Below are 13,600 nucleotides of genomic sequence, written 5' to 3'. Positions count from 1 at the left end.
TGTGTTATTAGATTTGCGGTGCGAGCGTAGAAACTTTAAGGTTGGGCCAATAGCTGTGACAGAGGGGAAGGGGGTCGGGGAGGGGCGGCACGGGGACGAGGACTCTGAGGGAAAGGGGAGCTAAGTGTCTGCGGCGAAGGGTAGGACAGTGAAAAACGGAGGGGAGGAAAGGGGACGGAGAAGGAGGGAGGAAAGGGGGTCAAGGAAGAGAAGAGGACACAGGAAGTAGAAAGGGAGAGGGCACTAAGGGGAAAAGAGAAGATAAAAGGGCAAAGGAAAAGAGTGCTGGAATGATGAAGGACGGAAGGAAAAAGGAGAAAGAGAGGGGAACTGGAGAGGACGGGAATGATTCAGGAGGGATAGAGAAGAGATGTAAGAAAGAAGGGGAAAAAGAAGAGAAAATTTGGTATGAAGGGAAGGCTTGAAGGGAGCAGAGAAAAGAGAAGAGGACAAAAAGGGGAAAAAGAAGAGAGACTGGAAAGAAGACGAAAGAGGAAAAAAGAAGAAGGGAAACTGAAGGGGGAGGAAAGAGGAGGAAAAGATGAAAAGAACAACGCTAATAGGACAAATGGGGAAAAGAAAGGCTAGCAAAGAAACGAAAGGCGAAAAAATGAAGCGGGCGGTGAGCACAAAAGGGAAGAAAAGCTAACAAAGAGATAAATGGAGAAAAAAATGCGGCGGAGAGGACGTAAAGGTAAATGGGGTAAATTAAAGGGAAGGAAAAGAGACACCAGCGGGGAGTACGAAGAAATGGCTGAGGGAGGAGCCACTAGGGGGAGAAGGATCACTCCCTCATTTGTTTATATTAGTGTGCGTATTTTGTGGAGCCATCACGAGGGACGCTACGTGTAATTAATGACCGAGACTTCCCTGGAGGTGACTGCGGGGGAGAGGGAGAGAGAGGGAGGAAGAGGGAGAAGTTTTATATAGGCAGGTGTGTGAGGGTGAGGTTGTGTGGGTGGGGGAGAGGAAGGAAGGGAGGTACTGGAGGTATATAGGAAGAGGAAGAGGTATAGGAAGGGAGGTATAGAAGAGGAGGTAGTATCAGATGTATGAGGTATAAGAGGTATAGGAGGGGAGGGTTCTTCATATAGGTGTGCTGGGGGAGGTTATGTGGGTGGGTGAATAGGAAGGAGGGGCGTGTTTTTTGAGAGGTGTGTGGGGTGAGGTATATGGGTATGGGTGGAAGGGACTACGCGGTGGGAGAGTATGTGTGTGGTGAAGTGTGTTTGGGCTATGGGATGTGGGAGTCGTATAGGAGGTGCTAGGTGAAGGGTGGCTGTGGGGGTGAGAGAGGTGTGTGGGAGAGAGAGTTTTATAGGTATGTGAGGTGTGTGTGGGCGGGGAGAGGGAAAGTCGTACAGGTGGGGGAAAGTGTTTTGCTCTTTCGTTCAGCTCTGGGAACGTTCTCTTATTTGGGTGTTATATATATTTTCACTCACACAATTTTTCCCTTTTCTGGTAGCAAGCTGAATTTTCCACTCTGCTTGGCTTTTGAAATAGTGGATATGACTGTATATATAACTAGCACGATAAAGAAGAAAATAAAAGCTGAAGTACTTAGCCATTTGAAAAGAGGGTCACAGAATTAAGGTATTTCCATATATATCTTTGCTTTGCCTTCTGTGTTTTATCTTTTTAACGGTTTTATTTCAGTACAATTTAGTATTTATTCCACTTAGTTTTCCCTTAATTCAGTAAGCTCCCATCCCATAACAGGCAGTCAGTTAACGCCGTTATTAATATTTTTATGCTTTATATATGTTTTCTTTCTCTTGACATAATTTCAGGGCACTTTCTTATATATTTTACTTAGTTGTCGCATCAGTAAGCTCTACACTCATAACAGGCAGGCAGTTTACGCCACTATTATATCTTCAAGCACCCTATTTTTAAGCTTTTTATGATTTTTTTTCTCTCTCGACTCGTATTTTAATCCTCCTTCTCATTTGTTTTACTTAATTTTCGCATCAGCAATTCCTACATTCGTAACAGACAGGCAGTTTTGGCCATTATTATTTCTCCCGGCACTCAATTCGTACCTCAACACAATCTCAGTAGCACGACTCTTCGCCGCCCCAACCAAGGCAAACACTAATAAAAACTCAATCCTTTCTTGCACTGCCATTCCGCCGCGCCCCCGCAGGCCACTCCCGCGTGACCTGCGACCCTCTGCAGCCCTCGACGCCCTTACAAACTAGTGTGGTCCTGAGAGTGGTGGATAAGAGGAGGTGGAGTGGGAGGGAAGGAAAGTGGATGGGTGGTGGTTAGGTTGAGGGTCGGGTAAGGGTGGTGGAGAGTTGAAGGCGGAGTGGGAGGGAAGCAGAGTGGGTGGATGGAGGTTAGGAAAGAAGTTGGATTTCTGAACGAGCTTGTATGTTACGAGGAAGAGGATGAAGAGATCGGGGGAAGGAGAGGGAAAGGGAAATGACTTTTGCAGGTATACTATCGATGAGGGAGTTTGGTAGAGAGGGGCAGCACAGGATGGGAACAGTGCAAAAGGCGGTTGAAGAAGGGTAACGAGAGAGGACAGCAAATATACAACGAAGTATGGAGGGGAATAAAGGTCGATATGGACGCTGTATAGGCAACACATGGGGCAGGGAACATGAGTGGAAAGCCAAACATACGTAGAAGATGATAAGAGTTATTGGATGAGAAGGGCGGTGTAGAAGGTAGCCAGTAGGGTGAAGAAAACAACAAAGGAGAGCATGTAAGCAATTGAGTAAGGAGGGGGAAGGGGGCGGTAGTATGGACGCCAGGCAATACGTGGGGGAGGTTACACGAGTGGAAAGCAAAACATGAGAATTGCTGGGTGGATGGAGAGGGCCGTGTGGGAGGACGTACGGTGAAAAAAAACTAGACAAAGGAGGTAGTGATGAGAAAGACTAAACCAAGCAAGCAATATGATGAAGCCGGCGATGGTAAGGGGATGAGGGTGACGGTGTGGGTGGTGGCGGGGTAGTCTGCATGCACGGGTGAGGAGGTCAAGCAGTCTTCGTTGCCAGCGTCTTCATCTGGCACGCGGATGACTCGCGCCGAAAGCATACTGACGAGGAGGTGCCTTTCGCTGCCACCCGTTGAAAGTTCATTGCAGATTCTCCCCGCTCGGTGCATGGTAAACGGTGCCAGTGACTTGAATCCCTTGGTGGTGGTTGTGGTGGGGGTACTGGTGGTGGTGGTGGAGGTGGCTGACGTGCTCCAAGTCACTCTCAACTCCAAAGTCCTTCGTTATAAAGACTGTGCATGAAGACGTTAGTTAGGAATGAAATATATAGTAAAAGTCTACGTTAATTTACAGAGGAATATAATCGTATACGTAAAACCCTCATAACTAACACTCAAACCTTCTAAAACACTTACGTTAGCATGACCTCAACACGTTAAGGGGTCGGAATACAGTCCAGCCCAGTTCAGTCCACAGTCCTCCCCGCTGGTCTGCAAGGGCTGGATTGGGCTAGGTTCATAATGTTGTAAACGGTGTGCTGCTGCTGCTGCTGCCTCAGTAAATCCAACCAGAGTGACAGCAGTGTGACAAGAAGCGTGAGGCTGCGAGATTTATGTGCAGTCGTCACGCTCATAGTCCGCCGTGCTCTCTTTCTTCTCTTTCTCCTTCCCTTCTCCTCCGCTCCGGCTTGGCCTCCTCCTACTCTTTTCCTTGTCCCTTGTATCTTGTTCTGTTCCTCTTCCTCCTACTTCTCCTACTCCTGTTCTCCTTTTATTTTCCTCCCTCTAACTCTCCTCCATCTACTCCTCCTCCTCCTCAATTCCCTGTTTTGGTTCATCGTAAGTAATGTAAGACGCTGAGAGTTATGTTGTCTTTGTTTACCTTGGTGATGAGACCTCGCCTAGAGTATGCAATGCAGTATTTGTCCCCCAATTACGAAAGGCATTTGTTTTTTCTATAACTTTTTTATTTTTCTCTTTATCTTTCTTACTATTTTATCATCCCTTTACGTAACTTATTTCCTCTTTTTTTACCATCTCTCCTCCATCACCTCCCATCTCTCGTTCTCTCACTCACTCATTCCTTACACCCACGCGCCCATCCTGTATTTCCTAACACCTTTTATCGTAAACCTCCCTCGTTTACCTGTACTAAATCAATGAGGAAACGCAATAGACATCAAACTTATGCTTAGTCACACCGCGCGCAGACTAATGATGAAAGGGACGGAATAAAGCAACAGAGGAAAAAGAAATTGCAAGAGAGCGAAGGCGGGAGAAGGGAACAGAAGAGAGGAGTCAGTCAAGTTGCCCAGTCGGTCCGCTCGGCAGTCAGTCAGTCCGCCCAGCACCTTCGCCTCGCGCGTGTTTATGCCTCACAGGAACAGACCATTAATCTCCCTCCGAAAAGTGCATACATGTGTCAGAGTCTTCATTTGTCAGGTGTGGTTAGGCAGGTGTGTGTGTGTGTTTACGTTTGTTAGTGTGTGTGTGTGTGTGTGTGTGTGTGTGTGTGTGTTTGTGTGTGTGTATGTAACATCCGCCTTTCCTTCTCCTCCTCCCTCTCCTCCTCCTCCTCCATCACCACCTCCTCCTCCTCCTCCTAAAACTCCTCTTCACCTACGTTTAACACCTGTTGGGAGTTGAGTTTCTTCCCCGTATCGGTAATTAGTGCTATTGGGAAGGGTAATGGGGCTCCACCTGGCGGGAGGGGAGCGGCGAGGGTACCTGTGCTGGCGATAATGAAGCAGGTGAGCGAGAGAGAGGGGGGAGAGAGAGGGGAGAGGGGGAGCGCGGAGGTCGATACTGTATTTGGCATGTTGAGTGTCTGGGCCAGCGCTCCGAAACACACGATCACGCTCACACATATCCATAATACATATACACATAATACATGCATTCATAGGCGAGGGTATGATAATAGTAGTAGTAGTGAGAGTGTGAGAGAAAAAGTGGAGTAGGATTTTTTTATTTAATGGGTTTTGTTCACGTTTCCTGTTTCAGTAAAAGGTTATCGTTAATTATATGAGTGTTTTTTTTATTTATTATTGTTTATGAACGTTTTATTGGGCAGGATTTTATAAAGGGAAAGTGGAGTTGTTAATTAAATATGCGATAATTAAAGAATGCGCCTAAAAAATTATATCAGAGTTATTGCATATATATTAACTCCATTGCACACACACACACACACACACACACACACACACACACACACACAAACACAATCACACAGAATGACAGATACACATTGGTAGGCAGAAGACAGAGACAGAAAAATAGACAGAGAGAGAGAGAGAGAGAGAGAGAGAGAGAGAGAGAGAGAGAGAGAGAGAGAGAGAGAGAGAGAGAGAGAGAGAGAGAGAGAGAGAGAGAGAGAGAGAGAGAGAGAGAGAGAGAGTGTTGGAAGGATGAATTGATAGATAGATTGATAAATAGAGTTGATAGAGAGAAGGGAAGGGGAGAAGCAACTAGTACATATATATTGACGTAATGAAGAATGGCCCAGGTGAGGCGTGTTGACATACCTTTATCACCTGTCGCTAATGATGCCTCCTTCGCTAATGAGTCGCGGCCAGTGTTACCTGAGCAGCCCATGTCATTACCTGTATAGACGGACGCCCACCTACGGACCCCCGTGTTGCGTTTCACCTCCCCTCTCTGCAAACACACACACACACACACACACACACACACACACTACAGAAGAGAGAGAGAGAGAGAGAGAGAGAGAGAGAGAGAGAGAGAGAGAGAGAGAGAGAGAGAGAGAGAGAGAGAGAGAGAGAGAGAGAGAGAGAGAGAGAGAGAGAGAGCACACCCAAATTAATTGAAACTAATATAGCAACATTTTTTTTCTTTACATATTAGTACTGAACACCTTTGAGAGCGTTTAGTCAGTCTGTCATCATTTTCATAATCACCTCCATCATCATCATCATCATTATCATATCCACTTCCCGTCAAGATTCTTAGGGTGGAGTCACTTCGATGATAAACGTCTAAGATATACTGGCAATTCTTTTTTGGATTTGACAATAAAGAAACAACAGAATAAACAGAAGAGGAGAGAAAGAACATGAACACAAATATAAGGAGGAACAAGAAAGAGCTGAAGAGAAAAGGAAGACCAGATTTTTTTAACCCACCCAGAAAGTCAGACAAAAATAAAAAGAATAAGAAGAAAATTATGCAGAGAATTGGGAAAGAGCAGAAAGGAAATTACAGAAAAGTGCATATATATTTTCCGTCCCTCCAAGCAAGCAAAAAATATACAGCAATGCATCAAAGAACCAAACAAACAAGTAAAGAAAGAAAACCAAGAAGAAAACACGCAAACACAAACACACACACACACACACGGACAAAGAAGAAAAAAAACGGGCAAGGTGCGAAAAAATAAGTGAAAGAATGAAAGAAAAAGAAAGACGAAGAATGTAAGGGATTGAGACAGGCTTAAGCAACAACCAAACACTCCACTCCCACTAAAACAATCCCTCGCAAGCACACAACAATCCCCGGCCGCTAAGTAACAATCCCCGCCCGTGAGTCGCAGCGCGTAGTGGCTTTCCGTGTAAAACCGTCGACTTCCCGCTAATCACCCGTGTACGCGGAGGTATTCAAATGAAGCCTAAATTACCGCGGGCCAGGTACGCCTAATGCATTCTGCCACGGCCCTTATCAGTCGGTAATACATCAGGGGGGACCATTAATATTGCTGCGAGGGAGGAGGAGGAGGAGAAAGAGGAGGTGGAGAAGGGGTGGAGGTGGTGGTGGTGGTGGAGGAGGATGGAGAAGAAAAAGAGCCGTGTTGACCTCTCATTGCCCTCCACACGGCTCCTATTACCGTCGTCTTTTATCATTATTATCATTATCATTACCATCATCATCACTTTTGTTCTGTTCTCAAAATCACTTCCTCTTTTGTCGAACCTTTCATCTTCAATTTTCTGCTGTTGATTTTCGAGATATTCCTCTTATTCATTTTTTTTTTCGTTTTTTAAGTTAATTATTGTTATTTGCATTATACTATTGACTATATTTCCATTGACTTCTAAAATTAATAGCTTCAATATTTGCTCAGTCAGGTTGTCAGTCAGTCACTCACTCAGTCATCCCGTCAGCTCGTCAATCAGGCAATTAAATAAAATGAAGTTCGTCAGCCATTGAATTAGCTGACTGACACACACTCGATTAGCCAGCCAGAAAAGGTTTGCATATCAGTCAATCAGGGAGTCGTTGGGCTTTAATTCAATCAAGGAGGGATGCAGTTTATCAGGCAGTCATTCAATCAGTTAATCATCCAGTCAATCAGTCAGTTATCAAATCCAGGAATTAATCAATCAATTTGAATTACAACTTCGTCACCTTTCCCCTTGTCAATCAGTCAGTCAGGTATGTCGTCAGGTATTTAATCAAGGTGAGAGATGGTCCACCAGCCAGTCATTCAATCAGTCACTCAGGCATGCAGTCAGTCAGTCAGTCAGTCAGTCAGTCACTCCACAAATCAATCAGTAAGTCAATTAAAGTCACACCCTCCTGACCTTCCCTCACGCCTACACCGGTAAACCAATTTATCTTCTCACCTGTGCTCCCCTTACCTTGCCTTACCTGCCCATCCCTTACCTACCCTGTCGTATGCTTCCTGTCTCACCCCTGTTCATACCCTGTCCTCTGTCCTTTCCTTTCCCATCAACTCTTGTCATATACCTTTCCCTCGCCTTACATGTCCATCCTTTCCTACCCTATCGTATGCTTCCTGTCTCTCCCCTGTTCACTCTGTCTTCTGTCTTATCCCTCCCCATCTACCCTTGCCTTATACACCTATACCCTGCCTACCCCACTGATACCATCACCCTTATCATCATCCTCATCTAACCTATGTCATTCTACCCATACCATACCCATACCCCAACACACCCTAACTCACCCTCACACACCCTCTCTTGCACCTCCTCACCTCCTTACACATACTTATCCTTATCTCTACCTATCTATCCCTTGTCCCTCTTCCCACGCTAAACCCACACCCTGAAACACCCTAACTCACCCTCACCCATCCTTACTTACTCATCCTCCACCCCCGTACCTCCGTCTCACACAGGAACACACCCACCCGCAACCACCCAACTTTCCAACCCATCTCACGCCCTTACCACACCCACCCCCTCCCCGCTGAACCCCGCCAAACCCTGCACAGCCACCCACCGCCCGTTCTTCCCCCGCCCCCCCCCGCCCCGCCTCGCCCTGCCCTGCACAGCCACACACTGCCCGTTCCTCCCCCGCCCACCCACGCCCACTCGTCCCAAGACCTCGTTATTGCTCTTCCTCTTATTACATTTGCATACCTGGGGAGACCTGTCAGCACCACCTGGGAGAGAGAGAGAGAGAGAGAGAGAGAGAGAGAGAGAGAGAGAGAGAGAGAGAGAGAGAGAGAGAGAGAGAGAGAGAGAGAGAGAGAGAGAGAGAGAGAGAGAGAGAGAGAGAGAGAGAGAGAGAGTTTTTAATGGGTTGTTAAGACAGTGTAGTGTGTTGAGAAATGAAGTTAAAGAGAGAGAGAGAGAGAGAGAGAGAGAGAGAGAGAGAGAGAGAGAGAGAGAGAGAGAGAGAGAGAGAGAGAGAGAGAGAGAGAGAGAGAGAGAGAGAGAGAGAGAGCAGATAGTAACAAATTTAACAGAATGCGAGACAGACTTATGTGTTGAAGGATGAACTTTTAGAGAGACCAAGGAGGGAAGGGGAGGAAGGGAGGAAGTGGGAAAGGGGGGAAGGGGAGGAGGGAAGGGAGTAGTTAGGTAGTGGGTAGGGGGTGGATTTCATAGAGGGGAGAAAAAGAGGGGAATGGGTGAAGGGAGGGAATGGTTAGGTAAGGGGGTAAGGAGGTGGGTAGCATAGAAGGGTAAGTGGGTTAAATGCATAGGGGGGTAAGGGAGGGTTAACTTAAGGGGAAGGGGTTGAATCGCATAGGTGAAGGTAAGGGAGAAAGGGGTGAAGGGGAGTAAAAAGGGGTTAGGTAGGGGGTGAAATGCATAAGGTAGGTAAGGAAGGGAAAGGGGAAAGGGAGTAGGAAGGGGGTGAGGTGCATAGGGGGGCTAGGGGGGGGTGTTAAGGGGCGTGGCTATGCTCGAGTAGTCGCAGGTGCTCCTAAGGGGCTAAAAAGTTACTTAATGGTGGCCCGCTAAGGGAGTGTTGTGAGGCTGATAAATGGCCTTGCTTGTTTAGGGCGCAGGAGGAGGTCAAGAGGGGGGGTGGAGTTGCTTAGGGGGGGCAGTGGGTTGGGGGGATATCTCAAGGTGATAGGGAAGGAAGGAAGGAAGAGAAGTAGAAGTGGATAGAGAAGAAGGAAAGGAAAGGAAGAGGAGGGAAGAAATGATTTAAAGTGAGGGAAGAAGTAGAAGGAAAGAGTGAGAATAAGGAAAGGAGGAAAGGAGGGAGAAAGTGAAGTAATTGTAAACGGAAAGAGAATGAGGAGAAGATGGAAGGAGGGAATGCAAGAGAGAGAAGACAAGAAGTGGAAGGAAGAGAGAGACAAGAGGTAAAAGAAAAGAGAATAGGGAAGGGTAAAAGAAGAGAAAGGGGACATGGGGGAGATAAAAGAGAAGGAAAAAAGTGAGGGAAGAAAATAAACGAGAGAGGGAGAAAGAGTGAAAGGCTGGAAGAGGAGACAGAAACGAAAAGGAGATAGAGGCAGGATATCAAAGAAGAGAAAGAGGAAGAGGGAACAATGGAAACAGGCAATATAAGTAGAGAAAAGGAGGAAGAGGAAGAGGAGGAGAGCGTAGGTGTTGTCCATAAGTTAACAGCATCTTAATAATAGTCACTCACACACAAACAAAAAAACTGGAAGGACTGGCCGTGGGTCGGGTTGGGTGTTAAGACATCTCGCACAATTAAACGAATTATGAGCCGGACGCCGCGAAAACCAAGTGTGGCGGCGAACACGCGTCCGTATAATGCAACACGCTAATACAACACAGGTGGGGACAGGTGCGCGGCTTACCTGGCTTAAGAGGTGCAAGAGAGAGAGAGAGAGTGTGAGCTCGACCCTAAGGTGGTGGAGTATTATTATTAGTATTATCATTATTATTATTATTATTATTATTATTATTATTATTATTATTATTATTATTATTATTATTATTATTATTATTATTATTATTATTATTATTATCATTGTTTTATTGTTATTAGTGGTTGTGGTGGTTTTAAAGGAGAGTATTTGGGTAACGTGTTTCAAATTGGGTAGAAGTAGTTGTAGTAGTAGTAGTAGTAGTAGTAGTAGTAGTAGCAGTAGTAGTAGTAGTAGTAGAAGTAGTAGTAGTAGCAACCGTGGTGATATATGGTGCCCTTGGAAACTGCCCCGTGCCCCGCCTAATAACTAACTAACAGGGCGCGGCGGGGCGAGGGGAAGGATGTGTGGGTAAACAGGACCACCCAACGCCCCACCTGCCCCGCCCCGCCCCGCTCCACCCCGCCCCGCCCACACACCCGGGTATAATATCGTTACCTTCAGCATTGTATATTCATTGACTGGCAAACAACGCTTAATTAGATTCGCTGCTCCATTTTTCTCTCTCCCACTACTGCCTCCTTTTTTCTCTCTCTCTTTCTCTCTCTCTCTCTCTCTGCAGGGGGGTGGGACGGTAAGAGGGTCTGTCTATCTGTCTGTCTGTCTGTGTGTCTAGCCTCCTCCTCCTCCTCCTGTCTGTTTGCTGTTGTGTTGAGTGTTTACAGACCATTATTGAAGACCATTAGTAAGAAACATTCCTTGAGTCAACCCATTATGACGTGCAGCTCCCCTTCTTCTTTTACTCTCTCCCTCTCTCTCTTCCTTTTTCTTCCTTTTTTTTAATTAAGGTGTTGGAAGAAGAAGAGGAAAAAGTGGGTTAGTGAAGAAGGGGAAGAGGAAAGACAGTAGGAGTTTCTTTCTTTCCCTCCCTCTCTCCCTTTCACTCCCTCCCTTTCTCTTCCTTTTTCCCCCTTCCTTCTTCCCCTTCACTTTACCCCTCCACTGTTCCCCCTACCAGCACCTCCTCTTCTTCCCCTTTCCCTTCTCTCCTTCTCTCTGCCTTTCCCTCCCTCCCTCCTTCCCTCCTTTCTTCCTTCCCTGTCAGTACCTCATAAACCTTCCCTTCACTGCCTCGGTCCATAAACTTTTACTCTTTATACATCGTTGTTTATTTTCGCTTAATTTAGCGGACGTGTTTCTCGCTCCGCACGTCCGTCTCGAGAGCCTTACAAAGCTTCTCTCCGTCCGCCGCTGGGGATCAATGTGCCTGGTTATCGGGCCGAGGAGCCGCTCAAAGAAGGCGACACAGCAGGTAACCCATCGATATTTATGCCCTGGGTCTTCCTCCTCCTCCTCCGCCGCCTCCTTCCTCCTGACCTAACACGACCGACTCCTACCAGTGCCGTCCCTCCCCTTCCTTTCAATTCCTTCCCTTTTCTCCTCCCCATCGTAGTCTAACCTCCACCTTCCCTCAACCCTATCTACCTTCTCTTTCCCATCCCATATGTCCAGTTTTACTTCCCCTCCCCTTCCTGTTCCCCTTCCCCTAACGTAACTCACCCGTACCAGCGTTTTCTTCTCTTCCTTCCCCTTCCCTCAACCCTACCTACCTTCTCCTTCCCATCTCATATGTCCGGTCTTCTTTCCCCTCCCCTTCCTGTTCCCTCTTCCCCTAACGTAACTCACCCATACCATCGTCTCCTTCTCTTCCTTCCCCTTTCTCCTCCTCAACACATCCTTATTTCCTCCTTCCCACCCCATCCGTCACTCTTCACCATCCCTTCCCTATCTCCTTCCCAACATAACCTTACCTCTACTTCCCCATCCCATGCCCACGTTCAGTCCAATCTTCCTCCTCCCCTTCCTTACTTACTTCTCCCCTTCCCCTGCTCCCATCTCCTCTCCTCCTCCTTCTCCTCCTCTTCCTCTCCCCTCGTACCTTCTGAACAATAGTGCAATAATAGTAAAGGCCACAGACGTTTATAAGACATTAACATCATCTTTATTTTCCTCTCACGTTTGCACTGTTTACTCATTGCTTCTTTTATACTTGTGCACTTTTTTTTTTTACTCGGCCTCTGTTATACCCTCTCTCTCTCTCTCTCTCTCTCTCTCTCTCTCTCTCTCTCTCTCTCTCTCTCTCTCTCTCTCTCTCTCTCTCTCTCTCTCTCTCTCTCTCTCTCTCTATCTATTTTTACTTTATTTTGCTGCCTATAAAATGTTCGAAGATATATTAAACCTAACCTACTAACCATACAACAGTCTTCATGTCACTAATGACACCTATTATCTAACATACTGAACCCTTCCTTTATTGATTTTTGCGATGATAAGTTGCTCCTTATTACGTGTTTGAAGATATCCTGAACCTCACCCGGCCATTACCCAAACAGTCATCATATGCGTGTACTCATTAAGCCCTGCCGCCACTTCTCGAGCCCCCGACATGTAATTTCAATAATCTTGATGTGAAATTACCGCGGAAAGTTCCTGAGGCGTGTGATTACTGAGAGGCTGCTGCGGGGGAGCCAGGGAACCAACGGAGCCAGACAGCGAGCCTCTCCTTAGCCTGGCGTGCCTTGATTGGCTGACGGATGGATGGCATGTGTCGCCTCTCGGCCAATAAGCAGCCTCCGCGTGTCGGCTCATATTTACCGCATAAAGTTGTGGTATTACAGGATCGAGGCGGCTTTGAAGTGGTGATATCAGTTTGTTTGCTTTCTCCTACCTTTAAATTATTTGCTCCAACATAAAAAAAATTAGAAGTTAGAGGAGAAAAAATTGATATAGACACGTAAGTCACCGTAACTATATGTACATTGATCTTTATGAATATTTTTAATGTACAAATGCTTCTTAATCCTGGCGTGAATATTCTTACATACACGTAGGGTTTACTATGGTGGGTGTAACATGGAGAAATAAAAACCCAGCCTCATAAATTAAGGAAGATACAATTGCTGAAGATATATTCTGACCATTAAGATTAAGAGCTTGAGTCAAGGTCACATTCTCTCATGCGTAGAACCGAGAACAGATGAACAGCCAAAGAAGCAGAATGGCAATCCAGATTCATCATGGAAGTCAGGGCAGACAGAGGATCAGGTGGAGACATGAAACTAGAGCATTTGCCGGAGCGGGATGAAGTACACTAACACCAGGCAGAGAGAGGAGGAAGAATACATAGGAATACATAGGAAGAACAGACACCAGAAGACCTATCGGTCTATGGCGAGGGTGTCTGTTTACTACCGCTACTACTAGTAATCTACGTGTGGTAGAACAGGACAGAAAAGATGAAGGCTCCTCCCCACCCACCTCTCCCTCCGGCAACGTGCCGGCAGGAAATAGTTAGAAGAGAACACCATGTACCTTTAAGGAAGAAAGGGACATGGAAATTTTACAGTAAAGAGAGAAATAAGAGGAAATTACTACCCTTAACTTACACTACTGGTAACCTAAGCTGTGGGGGAAAATGACTTCATTACATAAGAACATAAGAACACAGAAACACAAGGAGACTGGAAGAGGCCGAGTGGCCTACACAGAGCAGCCTCAGGATCCCCCCTAATACTCACGATGGGTGAGGTGTAGGTGTAGGTCCTCGTTTTACCGGCGGTACTAGGCACGGCACCAGTAACCTGTCACCTT

Source organism: Eriocheir sinensis, chromosome 39, assembly GCF_024679095.1.
Source record: "Eriocheir sinensis breed Jianghai 21 chromosome 39, ASM2467909v1, whole genome shotgun sequence".
Classification (NCBI taxonomy): Eukaryota; Metazoa; Arthropoda; class Malacostraca; order Decapoda; family Varunidae; genus Eriocheir; species Eriocheir sinensis.
The sequence above is the reverse complement of the archived record's forward strand: the minus strand, read 5'-3'. Positions refer to the sequence as shown.